The sequence below is a fragment of the Ursus maritimus genome, unplaced genomic scaffold (assembly GCF_017311325.1).
Source record: "Ursus maritimus isolate PB19 unplaced genomic scaffold, ASM1731132v1 scaffold_16, whole genome shotgun sequence".
NCBI classification, from domain to species: Eukaryota; Metazoa; Chordata; class Mammalia; order Carnivora; family Ursidae; genus Ursus; species Ursus maritimus.
The window spans coordinates 32,191,543-32,205,130 of NW_024424008.1; positions in this window are offsets into that span (position 1 = coordinate 32,191,543).

The following is a 13,588-nucleotide window of genomic DNA, read 5'->3' on the forward strand; positions in this document are numbered from 1 at the left end:
CCTGTTCGCTAGCCTCTTCTTTAGAACCAGCCAGCCGATATGTGTTAAATCCTATTTGTATTTATATAGAAATTTTAATTAACTAGAAGTTTTAATAATTTCAATTTAACTAATTAAGTCTAATGTTAGATAAGGATGGTTGATTGGGGTTAGGGATAATGTATTTTCCAGAAATGGGGGGGGGCGGGGCTTAACCTAAGGCCACTGGGTGATACCATATCTAACACCCACAGAACTGTTTTATGTTTCTTTCTTTTTCTTTTTTTTTAAATTTTATTTATTTATTTAACAGAGACAGCCAGCGAGAGAGGGAACACAAGCAGGGGGAGTGGGAGAGGAAGAAGCAGGCTACCAGCGGAGGAGCCTGATGTGGGGCTCGATCCCAGAACACCGGGATCATGCCCTGAGCTGAAGGCAGACGCTTAACGACTGTGCCACCCAGGCGCCCCATTTTATGTTTCATGAGGGAAGTTACTAGCACGAGGGAAGTTCCTTACATACCTTCAGGTATTTGAGGAACTACCCTCAATGGACCCACTGGGATAATTCCTTCTACAAATGCACTGGCATTAAAGAAAATGGGGATACTTGCATTCAATTTTTATTATTTTTCTTCTGGATTTTTCTCACCTCTCACATCTCCCATCCTCCAATGTATTGAGCCCCCTTTTTCTTCTTTCCCGACCTTGCAGTGGTCCTTCTTCCCCTGCTTCTTGCTTCTCCACACCTTCACTGACTGTAACTCACTCGCAAGTGTGTGCCATGATATCCACCTGCTGAAAGGGGCATCAGAGGTGTGTTTAGCCAACCCTTTCATTTTACATTCTCTGAGTTGAGCAAGAGGCAGAGCACCTGTGCTTGCCAGCAGCCCTCTCACCAGTTTGTGTGGGACCTGCAACGTCCAGGGCTCTTTTCTCTCAACCCCTGTTAGGTGAGTGCTCCCTCATATCTCCCACCTCATCTGACCTACAGCCCATACATGTCTCCTCTCTGAGTCCCACCTTTCTCTGCCTTTCCCATAATTACATCTACCTCTCTGCCTTGCCTCCCTGTAGTGGATTTGCTGTTGTGACCACAGCTCTACCTTGGGCTTGGTGCAGTAGTGATGGTGCTGGTAATACAATATTCAAATAACATACATCAAGTCCTTACAATATGCCATTCATTAAACCTTTTACATCTCTAACCTCATTTAATTTTCATACACTCTATGAAACATCTATTATTGTTTTTTTATTTTATAATTGAGGTTTAGAGAAGCTATATAACCTGTCTGAAGTCCCACTGTTAGTAATTGATGGAAATATGATTTGAACCCAGTCCATCTGATTCCAAAGTTGGAGCGTGTGTATCCAGTGCTATCTGGCCTCTCCGACAGATGGTCCCACGTTTTGAACCATAGCATAGTGTTGCTGGTGGTATGAGAGGGTCTACATAACAAGTGAATGTTTACCTTGAAATGGGGACCCGCATGAACTATTCAGTGCTTCCATCTCATTTTTCAATCCTAGCCCCAATTGGATGATGAAATTGAGGAAGAAAGGAGAGTATGCAGAAGACAGTGGTGAAGGACAAGGGAAATAGGGAGCAAGAGTCATTGAGGTGGGGGACAGAGTGGCCACGTGGGAAGTAGATGGTTGTAGCGAGAAACAAAAATGTGAACCTGACTCTCCTTGCCTTTCTGACCCAAACGATTATCCCTGTGTCATGTTGCCCTCCTGCTTGTGTCTCCTGTTTTCTTACCACTCTAGGATCTTAATAACATAATAAAATGAAATCCGCTTGTCCAATGTAAAACATGGCTTATGTGGACAAAAATCTGAGTCATCTTAAAGCCTTACCAAATCCCTGTAACAGATACTGCCAACAGCTGGCAGTCAAGACAGAAGGACCCTGAAGTGCCACTAAGTTCAGGTCAATAGGAAGTATTTGTAGCTTGAACTTACGAGTTACAGTAAAGAGGAAATACGCCGGCTGTACACAGCAGAAGCATGTAATAACCCGGTCCCAATACATTTCAAAGTTGTTTTTATTGAACTGCAGCCATCTATCTAATTTGCTCTCCAGGGCCTTCTCGGAGAGTGATTTTATGATATATATTTTTTAAAAGCTGTTTTCAATAGTTTATATTTAATTTTTTCCTCAATCTATTAGGTGTCATTAAGTCATGGCATTTTTAAGCTGTAATAGACAAATGCCTTCAGTAGGAAAAATAAAAATGGAAGATTTAATAAGTGAAAACAGTGTGACTCAAAGTTGGAGCGAACCAGTTTTGTATTAGATGGAGGAGTTAAAAGACAAAAGAGAATCGGGAAATTCAATAGAGCTAGAAATCATGAAGACTACACAAAGGAATAAAGAAAGGTGAGAGAGTTTCAGCAAAACTTTCTAAATCAAATTACAGTTACCCCGCACAAGACAGTTCTTTTTGGTGAGGCTGAAAAAAAAAATCGGCTCAGGAAGAAGAGAATCTGGGCAAAAAACCATCTGGGATCCACATTCTTTCCCCCATTTTGCTCTTGAGCCGTGACCATTTGCACTTTTACACAGCTGAATAGACAGGGTGCTGCGCTTCTAGGTCACAGGCTTGACCCCCTTCCCAGTTCCATGAAGAAGCAGTATCACGCTGCAGTGACCAGAGGTCTCTAAGCTCTGCTGCTTATTAGCCAAGTTATCTAGCCCCTTGGTCCTCAGTTTCCTCATTTGGGAAAAAAGGATCGTCCTAATACTCACCTGCAGCTCCATACCTAGAAAGGGCAGTCCGGTACTTACCCCAGGGCACAAAAATATAAATAGTGATATACGAAGATTATCGATTGACTGTTGTCTTTGCGTGTTCACGGCATGCTCACTCTCAGCAGCAGAGAGGGACAAATGAGTCTATCACCCCATCAGCCAGGATCATTCCAAGAATGAGGCACCACTGGAGGGCACACAGCATTGCTAACATGTCTGTAAGCCATAGCATCGGTCACAAAATTGACTTCATGGCGCATTTTGCGAGTGTTGCTTGTTTCAGCTTTGCCTATTTTGTGAAGCTTAAATGAAATGAGGATTCTTTTTCAGAGCAACAGAATCTAATTCCAAAACTTTAAGTAACATTTAACAAAATGCTGGCTTCAATCCACTAAATTGATTTTTAAGTCCCACTAATGGGTCATGACCCACTGTTGAAAAGTCCTGATACTGATAATAATATCCAGTTTCTCAAGGAAAACCCAGCCTGTGTGCACACAGCAGGTTCCGTAGTTACTTTTCTGGTATCAAAAGCCTTTGATGACTTCTGAGAGAATGCAGCGATCCCAGAGCATAGGATTTAGCTCGTGTGTCTATTCTGCATGTGCTTTCTGCTTGTAAAAGAATACTGGCCTTTTAAGTATCCTGGCTTCAGAGACCTTCTGTGAGACTGACCTCTCAGATGGTAAATGGCTAGCTACTTTACAAAGGGATAAGCAAGAAAATAGAAGTTGTTTGGACTTGCTTCCTCCTGTGGCTGGCTGAAATTCTGGCCTGGAAGAATGGGCTGAGTGAAGGAGTGGGGTGGGTATGTGGAGAGGAATCAGGGAGAATGGCTAGAGTGGTTGGGAAATAAATTAAGAGAGCTCCAAGGCCTGGTTACTTCAATTATTTGTAGTTAAAACATCATTATGAGCAATTAATGAGCAGCCATATGGCGCATCTCTAAGTTTAACCAGTAACTAAATATTATTCAGTAACGCTGCTCACTTCACATCCAGGTGGTTGTAAGCAATATAATCCCATTTGGTCAGCATTAAAAAGTCAAATATCAAAACAAAAAGCAACCACTACCCCCCACCCCCCGCAAAAGCAACCTCTTTCCGTAACACATACGCGCGCGCGCGCACACACACACACACACACACACCCCTCCCTTCAACAATATCCTGGATTATTTCATGTATTGGATAGAGTGTTGAGACTGATTGTGATAAAACTATTATTTCCATTAGGAGTCCTTGGTGCAAGCTGCAAATACCAATTCTGGCTAATTTAAGCCATGAAGGTGTCATTAGAAGGGTGTGGTGATGGTTGACAAATAAAAGGAAAAAAAAAAAAAGATGTCAGGAAGGGCAAGGTCCAGAGAAGTTCTGAGAGTCTCTATAGATGAAAAAGCCTTAAATATCTATGTGTGCGTGTACACACACACTGTATCATAAAAACCTGTGCATTTGTAACTGGATTGAAAAAGAATGGTAAAAAATTCAATTAAACTTATATTTGGGGGTGCCTGGGTGGCTCAGTCAGTTAAGGGTCTGACTCTTACATTCAGTGTTTTTATAAATCCACCTTAAATTTCAGGTCTTAAGCAATGTTGATCATGGGTGGTAAACTTCTTTTGATACTTAAATTTAAGTATTGGCCAAATGTTACTTAAATTTAAGATTATTCACCTTTTGGTTAGTAAAACAAGTATCTGATTCAGAGATACATATGTATTTTTTCAGTTTTAGGAGGAGACAGACTACCACATCATTCTAACTATTGAAAAATACAATAAACATGTAACAGTGCACTTGTATTTGGCTAAATGTTACACATAAATAAGTAAACTGTGATCTGAACCACTACCCAGTTTATAATCTAAGGTTGAAATGTTGCAAAGGAGTTCTCTTTGCTTAAAACTGCTGTCTGTGCCTAACATAACACTTTTAGGAAATATTATTAAATGAACTAAAGGAACTCCCTAAAGTACTCCCTAATGTACACTCAATGTTACAATGACCAGAGGATACCTCAAAGCTTGCAAATCCAGGTTACCTGAACACAAGATCTCCACAGATGCTTTGGGAAACTAAAAGCAAAACAAAACAAAACAAAAACAAACACAGTAAAATTAGCTTCAAACTTCACAATTTAAGAGGGGAAATACAATGTAAAGGGTTAACTTTCATGTGAAAATTCTTCATTAAAATCAAAACAAGTGATACAGCTATGAAATAACAAGTTAACAGAAGGCAACTTTTGAATCCATAGTAAGCAACTCTAACAGGATAAAAATGATATTACAAATATTGGATTCACTTTAAATAGAAGAATTCTTTCTCTTCCAGTGGGTCATCAAAGACTTTTAAAATCAGGTTAATCTGCAGGACAATTATTAAATTTTGGAAATGTTATTTTGTGTCTCCCTCTTTCCCACTTGGCCCTGCAGAAGAGCTGAGTAGAGGGAGAAAATGGGAAAGCATACCACATTTGGAAGCCTCTTTTGTTTCCTTTCTGGCTTTCGCAGAGAAAGGGTTCTCTATTTCCTACTGCATACGCACACAGCTGCGCACAGGCGATGTCGGCGCACCACTGTTGCTGCTAATGGCACAGTGCACGGCTCCCGCTGTTGAGCCGCAGAAAGAACTCTTTAACGAACCAGACATAGCCAGAGTCCATGCTGTTTTTACCTAGTCCAGAAGCATTGTTTAATATAACCTTGGGATTTAGTTGCCTCTGGAAATATGGCAGGATTTCTCTTAGTCAAAGGCAAGTGGTGATGAATGTCATAATTAAACATTGAAGTATATCACAGTGGACTTTTCAATGAACAACCTACTTTTTTGTCTTAATTACATAGAATGGTGGGGGAATACCTCTACAGAAATGGAAACATACTTCCCAGCCGCCTTGATTTTTTGTGAGTCTATTATTTGGCTGTCTAATAAGGATCTGTGGGTAAGTGGAGGACGGGCTGTGAATCATTCCAAAGCCTGAGCAGCCGTAATGACCCCCAGTGGCTCTGTCCATCCCATTCAGCTGGGAAGTCAACCAGTGACTTCAGAGAGGAACAGAGGGTGGAGGATTATGTTTTATATTATGTTAGATTTTTCCCCCCTATTACTTCTAAACTGGTCCTCAGACTATAAATTTCCTCTCCAGGAGTGGCATTCCTTTAGACATATTTGCAGCAGGAGGAACAGGCTCAAAATAACAAGCACTTTCCCTCCCTGACTTATGTAAATGATACTTTTATGTTAATTGTCTGCCCATGAGAGATGATTTGGGATCAGATGTAGAAAGGAGTGTGCTTCCAGACTTCGAGATAAAGCCTCAGAGTGAGTGAGTAAGGTGTTTTAGCTAGAGAGCACCAGCTGTCATTGACCAAGTCACTTCTGTACGTCTGGCTTTTTAGGGAGTTCTTACCTATAAACCCTAGAGATCACTTTGCTTGGAGTTTCATAGCTGTGCTGTGGGGATTTATTTGGATGGGTTTTTTTGAGTTAAGAATTTGAAAACATAATGTGCTTCCTTGAACTGGGAAGGTGAAAAGGACAGAACAAAAGCATGGAATCACTAGTCAAAAGGCCTCTGTTTGACCCTGGGCTTACTTGCTGAGTAATAATCTTGGAAATTATTTAACTGCTCCAAGATTAATTTTCTTAAAAATGTTCATAGTAAAAACATTCCAGCACTTAAAGAGTTTTGGGAAGCAGTAGTGCATTGTGATTTAGGATGTATTGCTTATGTTGGAATTGTAGTCTCTGCAAATAATTAGCTGGGTGACCAGTTACCTAATCTAATCCTGTTTCTTCTTAGGTAAAATGATACTTACCTTTAGGATTATTTTGAAGTAATAAGTGAGATAATCCATATAAAACTGTAGAGTAGTGTTCCACACATAGCTGCTGTTGTTAACATCATTATTATTGTAATCATTATCTGAAAAATCAAGTGAAATAATGGCTAAAGAGTGTCCTTGAAAGTTCTTTATGCATTATAATCACTGTGTAGCAACTTGATATTGTTCAATAACTTAATCCATTGTAATTTGAGCATACAGAACCCTGCAAGTAAGGTTAAATTTCAATTTTTAAAGATTTACTTATTTATTTTAGAGGGAGAGGGAGAGAGTGTAAGGGAAGGGCAGAGGGAGAGGGAGAGGGAGAGAGAGTTCCAAGCAGACTTTGCACAAAGCCTAGAGCTGGTCACGGGGCTTGATTTCATGACCCTGAGATCATGACCTGAGCTGAAACCAAGAGTCGGTCACTTAACCTACTAAGCCACCCAGGCACCCTGGTAAAATTTCCAATTTTTAATGAATGGGCCTCCACACATAATTGCCAGGAGTATATTTTTACTTACCGTTTTTATGAAACTTGTTTCATAAGCACACCTTTTTCCAGGTATTTGGTTTATGCTTAGAGAAATCTTACTATTTTCCAGGTAATGCCCAAGTAGAATTTTACACAAATGAAATAACTAATCACTCTTTTATTTAATAAGCAAATAAGTTACAGCTTATACTGTAAACCCATGTTCTCAATGTGGTAAGATTTCATTACCCAAATAAAATACAGTGACATCTCATTGCAGGGCAGTTTGGGGTAATAAAGGTGAAGTTTCTGTGTAACTGAACTTTACCATTTGACCAAATGTTTTCAGCCATTTTTGGAAGATATTTTTCTATACTATTTAACTTCATGCTTTCTTAAAAGTGTAGATTATAATGTGACTTTTTTTTCAGTGACTCAAAATGAACATTACAGCAATTAATAATTGCATCAAGTTCTAATCCAGTAAGCTTTGTTTTTCTCTTTTTCATTTTTAGCTGTGCCTGTTACTTCTAGGGTTTGTGCGCTTACCTCATATAGCCATCTGCCTTCTAATGCACCCTTTCTCATCTGCCGAGCTGTGAGAATTCAGGTGACTGAGATCATGGTCTTGTGTGTAAATGAATATTCTCTTATTCCACAAAATACTAAAATTTAGTACAAAGGATTTAAGCAGTTGTTTCAGGGTTTAGGGAGTTTCTTTCCTTTCTTTCCTGGTTCCCAGTGGCTTTAATAATGATTGATGTGTCCAGACAAAAAGAATTATTTGCTGGTACAGAAGGAACCAAGTTACAAAAGACTTGAGGGTACAGGTACTCTCTATTAATGAAGGTAATTTTTTATTTTCTAATTATCTATAATCGGTAAGATTTTATGAATTTTCCTAACACAATAATAGCGATATCTAATGTTAGCAAATGGTCACTGTGTGCTTTTAAAGACTTTGTGTATTTGTTTATTTTATCTAACTATTGCTTACATAAAGCTTATTTACAGAACAGATACTCTACTGAACTATATACAAATATTAACTCACTAAGTCCCATGAGTATTTACATGCCTATACTCATTCACTTCCCAAAACTATTCTTTTTTACTTTTTTGTTGTTTAATTTATGTATTTATTTGCTTTTTGATTTGAACAGGAACATAGGATTTATTGATGCTGCAATTTAACTTGCTGCATATACAAACATCATTAGGGAACAATGAAAAATCATACCCATTACTTCGCCAAGTAAAATTAAGGTAGCAACATGAGTAGTCAGGGAAATATGTTCCAAATTTATTGGCTCCTCCTATCACCACCTAACTCTTCTGGCAAGTTCTACAAGCAGAGATTTTTACCCTCTGAGTTGGGACACATTGTTTCATGGTCTTGGATAAGAGTTGTATCACAAGTAATCTGTTGCCAATAATTATAGAAATTGATGTGCATTTCAAAGAAGTTAGAGCAGGTTTAAGTTTATCCCTGCTATGTCACTCTTGCTCCAGTTTGCATGCTTTTCTTTTTCTTAAAATTTTAATTCCAGTGTAGTTAACATACAGTGTTATATTCATTCCAGGTGTACAATATAATAATTCAGCAATTCCATATATTACTCAGTGCTCATCAACATAAGTGTACTCTAAATCCCCTTCACCTGTTTCACCCGCCACCCCCAACTGCCCTCTGGTAACCGTCTCTTTGTTCTCTATAGTTAAGAGTTTGATTTTTTGGTTTCTCTCTTTTTTCCCTTTGTTTGCTTGTTTTGTTTCTTAAGTTAAACATAAGTGAAATCTTGTGGTATTTGTCTTTCTCTGACTGACTTATTTTGCTTTGCATTATACTTTCCAGATCCAGCCATGCTCTTGCAGATGGCAAGATTTCAGTCTTTTTCATGGCTGCGTAATATTTCTCTCTCTCTCTCTCTCTCTCTCTCTCTCTCTCTCTCTGTGTGTGTGTGTGTGTGTGTGTGTGTGTGTGTATCACATCTTTATCCATTCATAAGTTGATAGACATTTGGGCTTTTTCCATAATTTGGCTGTTGTAGATAATGCTGTTATAAACATGGTGGGGGTGCATGTATCCCTTCAAATTAGTGTTTTTGTATTCTTTGGGTAGTACCCAGCAGTGAAATTACTGTATCATAGGTTTTTTTTTTTTTTAATTTTTTGAGGAAACTCCATACTGTTTTTCACAGTGGTTATACAAGTTTGCATTCTCACCAACAGTGCACAAATGCTCCTTTTTCTCCACATTCTCACCAACACACTTGTTGTTTCTTGAGTTTTTGATCTTAGTCATTCTGACAGGTGTGAGGTGATATCTCATTGTTGTTTTCATTTGCATTTCCCTGACGATGGGTGATGTTGACCATTTTTTCATGTGTCTGTTGGCCATAATTTTACTGCAATTTTAATGTCCTGTAATATTTTTAAATGGTTACACAGTACATATATATGTTCATCTTTGGAGAAATGTCTGTTCATGTCTTCTGCCCATTTTTTAATTGGATTATTTGTATTTTGAGTGTTGAGTTGTATAAATTGTTTATATATTTTGGATACTAACCCTTTATCAAATACGTCATTTGTACATATCTTCTCTCATTCTGTAGGTTGTCTTTTAGCTTTGTTGGTTGTTTCCTTTGTTGCATGGAAGCTTTTTTTGTTTTTTAATGTAGTCCCAATAGTTTATTTTTGCTTTTGTTTTCCTTGCTTCAGGAGATATATCTAGAAAGATGTTGTTCAAAACTATTATTATTCTGAATTTATAGGTGGGGAAACTGAGCCTCTGAGAAGTTTTATAATATGCTTAAGGTCTCACAGCTGTTGAGTGGTACCTAAAAGCAGGGCTGTATCTCTAAGAATATGATCTTATACCATAGGCACTTCACAAGACAGCCAGCAATCCGAATAGAAGCCATTTAATCTGAGAATCTGAATTCAATATTATTCAATGTAATGGCTCAGGACAAAAGTGGGGTGAGCTTTCTACTGGCAAAAAAGTGGACTTGGAGAAGTTTGCCATTTTAAAGGAAGGAGAGAGAGTTTGGAAGTTATTGTCATGAGTGTAAAGCATCCACTTTCATCTGTTGATTTGCCTTTATCTAGCTCCTTATCTGGACTGTAGGAAATCACATAGTGGTCTTCTCAATGCTTTAATGAGGATCAGAGGCACAGGCTCTGGAATCAGATTACTTGGTTCAGATCTAAAGTCTGTTGTCTGAGCTTGGGGAATATGAATTATCTGAGAGTTTTCCTCTTTGTGGACTGATAGTATAGAATAGTACCTACCTCATAGGATCATTTTGAGAGTCAAATGAAATAATAGTTCTAGCAGAAAGCATGCCATATATTAATTGATCAAGAAATGCCTGTTATGGAATTTCAAAGAAAGCTAGCACTATAAGCAGCTCAGTGAACAAAAGACTATCTCTGTCAAGTAAATTTGGGAAATGATACTTTTGTTTAGTTCCCTCATAGAGAGTCATAGTGTCTGCTATCATAGTAAAAGTGTTTAAAAAGTCTGCTTCAGGAAATATGTTTAAGTTTATTTAGCTCAATATTTCCCAAACTCATTTGTCCATAGAGATTGTGTTGATATGGTGTGCCTGTGCACGTGTGTGTGTGTGTGTGTGTGTGCGCATGTATGTATAAAATGTCTAGCTTACAGAACTAAATTTTCATGGGATACATTGCTGGCAAATGCTGTCCCTCACTAAAATATCAGAAGTGGGAATGATTGGAAATGTATGCAGTGGACACTGATGTGGGAATTCCAGGTCTGAATATCAGTAAGGCTCAAATATTAGCATGTCTGCTGATGGGGCAGAGGACTTTGGAACTTGGACTATGTCGAGTGGCTTCATGTGTTCCTGGGAGAAACTCTTTGGTTTGACTTTCTGAACTTTAATCATGACTACTGTCATCACTGTCGTCATACAGCCATTATTGTCATCATGGCTGCATTATCAGTACCACCGCATATTCAGAGGCTTCATGTACGGCAAGCGAGGTGCTGAGGGATTTATTCACATTAGTCATTCTGTCCTTATAGCCACCCTGTGGGGTAGGCATTCCAACTCTAATTTTCATATAATGGAACATGGACTTAGAGAGGTTCAGCTATGTGTCTAAGACAAGGAGCTAAATACAGAAGACACTCTGGTACTCCTGCCTGTCCTGGAAAGTAGCTTGATTCATTGCTAGTGAGGATAATTGCCAGTGTGAAAATTATAGCTCACCTGGGGGTAAGCCAGGATCTGTGTGACCAGGCATGCCTTGTTAAGAGGTGCGTTTCCTCAGTAACTGTACCTTCTGTGCGTGTGTGTGTGTGTGTGTGTGTGAGAGAGAGAGAGAGAGAGAGAGAGACAAATGCCCCTTCGAAGGCCCAGACTGTAGGGAACCTAAAAGCAGCAGGAGGAAGAATGGCCCACTTAATGATGGGGATCACTTGGCTGCATCAGGGCATGGTCTCTTTCTTTTAAATTTCTGAACAGCAGAGCTAAAATTCATCATGCTGCTAACATTAGAGGCTGTTGCAGGTTTCGCAGGGTGATGAAAGAATCAGACTTAAACCTAGGGTCCATCATTTAGTACACTTCATGACAGGGACAGAATTATGTGGGACAGGGTCTGCAGGCTATGGCCTGCACTGCAAATCTGGCCTGTCACCTATTTTGGCATGGCTTGTGAACTAAGAATGTATGTATGTTTGTGTTTATATTGGAGCACGTTGACACACACTGTTACATTAGTTTCAGGTGTACAACATAGTGATCCAACAACTCTATACATTATGCTGTACTCACTGCACATGTAGCTACTGCCTGTCACCTTGCAATGCTATTACAATACCATTGACTATGTTCCCCATCCTGCGCCTTTCATCCCTGTGACTTTTTCATTCCTTAACCAGAATCCTGTATCTCCCAATTTTAATGTTCTGTTATATTTTTAAATGGTTACACGGTACATATATAATGTCCTTAATTTTGTTTTTTGTCCCACAGAGCCTAAGATATTTACTGTCTGGCCTTAACAACAAAACATTTGCTGATTCCTGATTTAAGATATTAATTTCATAAACTTTGTCAATTAATGTCTTCAATTAAAAAAAAAAAGATCAAGCACTGACTTAGTTTAACAATTATTATTAAAGGGTAGGTGCTACTGTCTGCAGAAAATGTTAGCCATGGCAGGAATCCCAAGAGAATGGTCAATTAGTGCTTTCTTGTAGGTGTGAGCTATATATTTCAAACCTGATAACCATGATGATTGTACCTCTTCCTGTCCTTCCTAGTTGATAGGAACTGGGGTGGACACATGGCAAGTTAAGTAATCAGATTCTCTTTTCCTTTTTTTTAAAAAAATTTTTTATTATATTATGTTAGTCACCATACAGTATATCCCTGGTTTTTGATGTAAAGTTCGATGATTCATTAGTTGCGTATAACACCCAGTGCACCATGCAATACGTGCCCTCCCTACCACCCATCACCAGCCTATCCCATTCCCCCCCCCCCCTTCCCCCCAAGACCCAATCCTTTCTTTATCCCTTTCTTCTCCTACCGATCTTCCTAGTTCTTATGTTCCATAGATGAGAGAAACCATATGATAATTGTCTTTCTCTGCTTGACTTATTTCACTTAGCATTATCTCCTCCAGTGCTAGCAGCTTTGTCCACAATAGCTAAATCGTGGAAGGAGCCGTGATGCCCTTCAACAGATGATTGGATTAAGAAGTTGTGGTCCATATATACAATGGAATATTACTCAGCTATCAAAAAGAACGATTTCTCAACATTTGCTGCAACATGGATGGCACTGGAGCAGACTCTTTTTTCCTGATGAATTAGGGATTTGGATTATAGTTAGCATCTGAGTGTGGTTAGATTTTAAGTAGAGTTAAATACTCTTGCTCTATGGGTCATTCATTTTAAGCATGAACAGCAAGATCAGAGAAAGATGGTCCTGAAGGGAGAAGAAAATGAGCAAAGAACAGAAGAGAATCAGAGAGACTAGTACGTGGTTACTGAGAGATTTCTAGTGATTAGTTTGAGAAGACACTGGAGCTACCCTCCAATACAGTATCCACCCACCACCTGTAGCTATTGAGCCCTTGAAATGTGGCTAGTCCAGATTGAGTTGTAGCGTGTATGTAAAGTGTACACCAAATTTCAAAAACTTGGTACAAAAAATATAAACGATATCATCAATATTTCATTCCATGTTGAAATGATAATATTTTGGCTATATTGGGTAAAAATTAATTTCACTGACTTCTTTTACTGTAAAAAAATGTGCCTACTAGAAAACTTAAAATTTGTTTAAAGTACATTTTTTATTCTGCGTGGTTAATGTACCAAATATCCCTACTTCCCTCGAGAAACAGTATCTTAGCTAAAACATACTTGGTTGAATACTGAATATTAAAACATTCTATGATGCTATACAAATTGATTGAATAGAAGTGAACACAGATACTCTTCAGTTTTTACGTATGCTAAGAGTATATCACAGCATGGATAATATGAAGAAGAATAT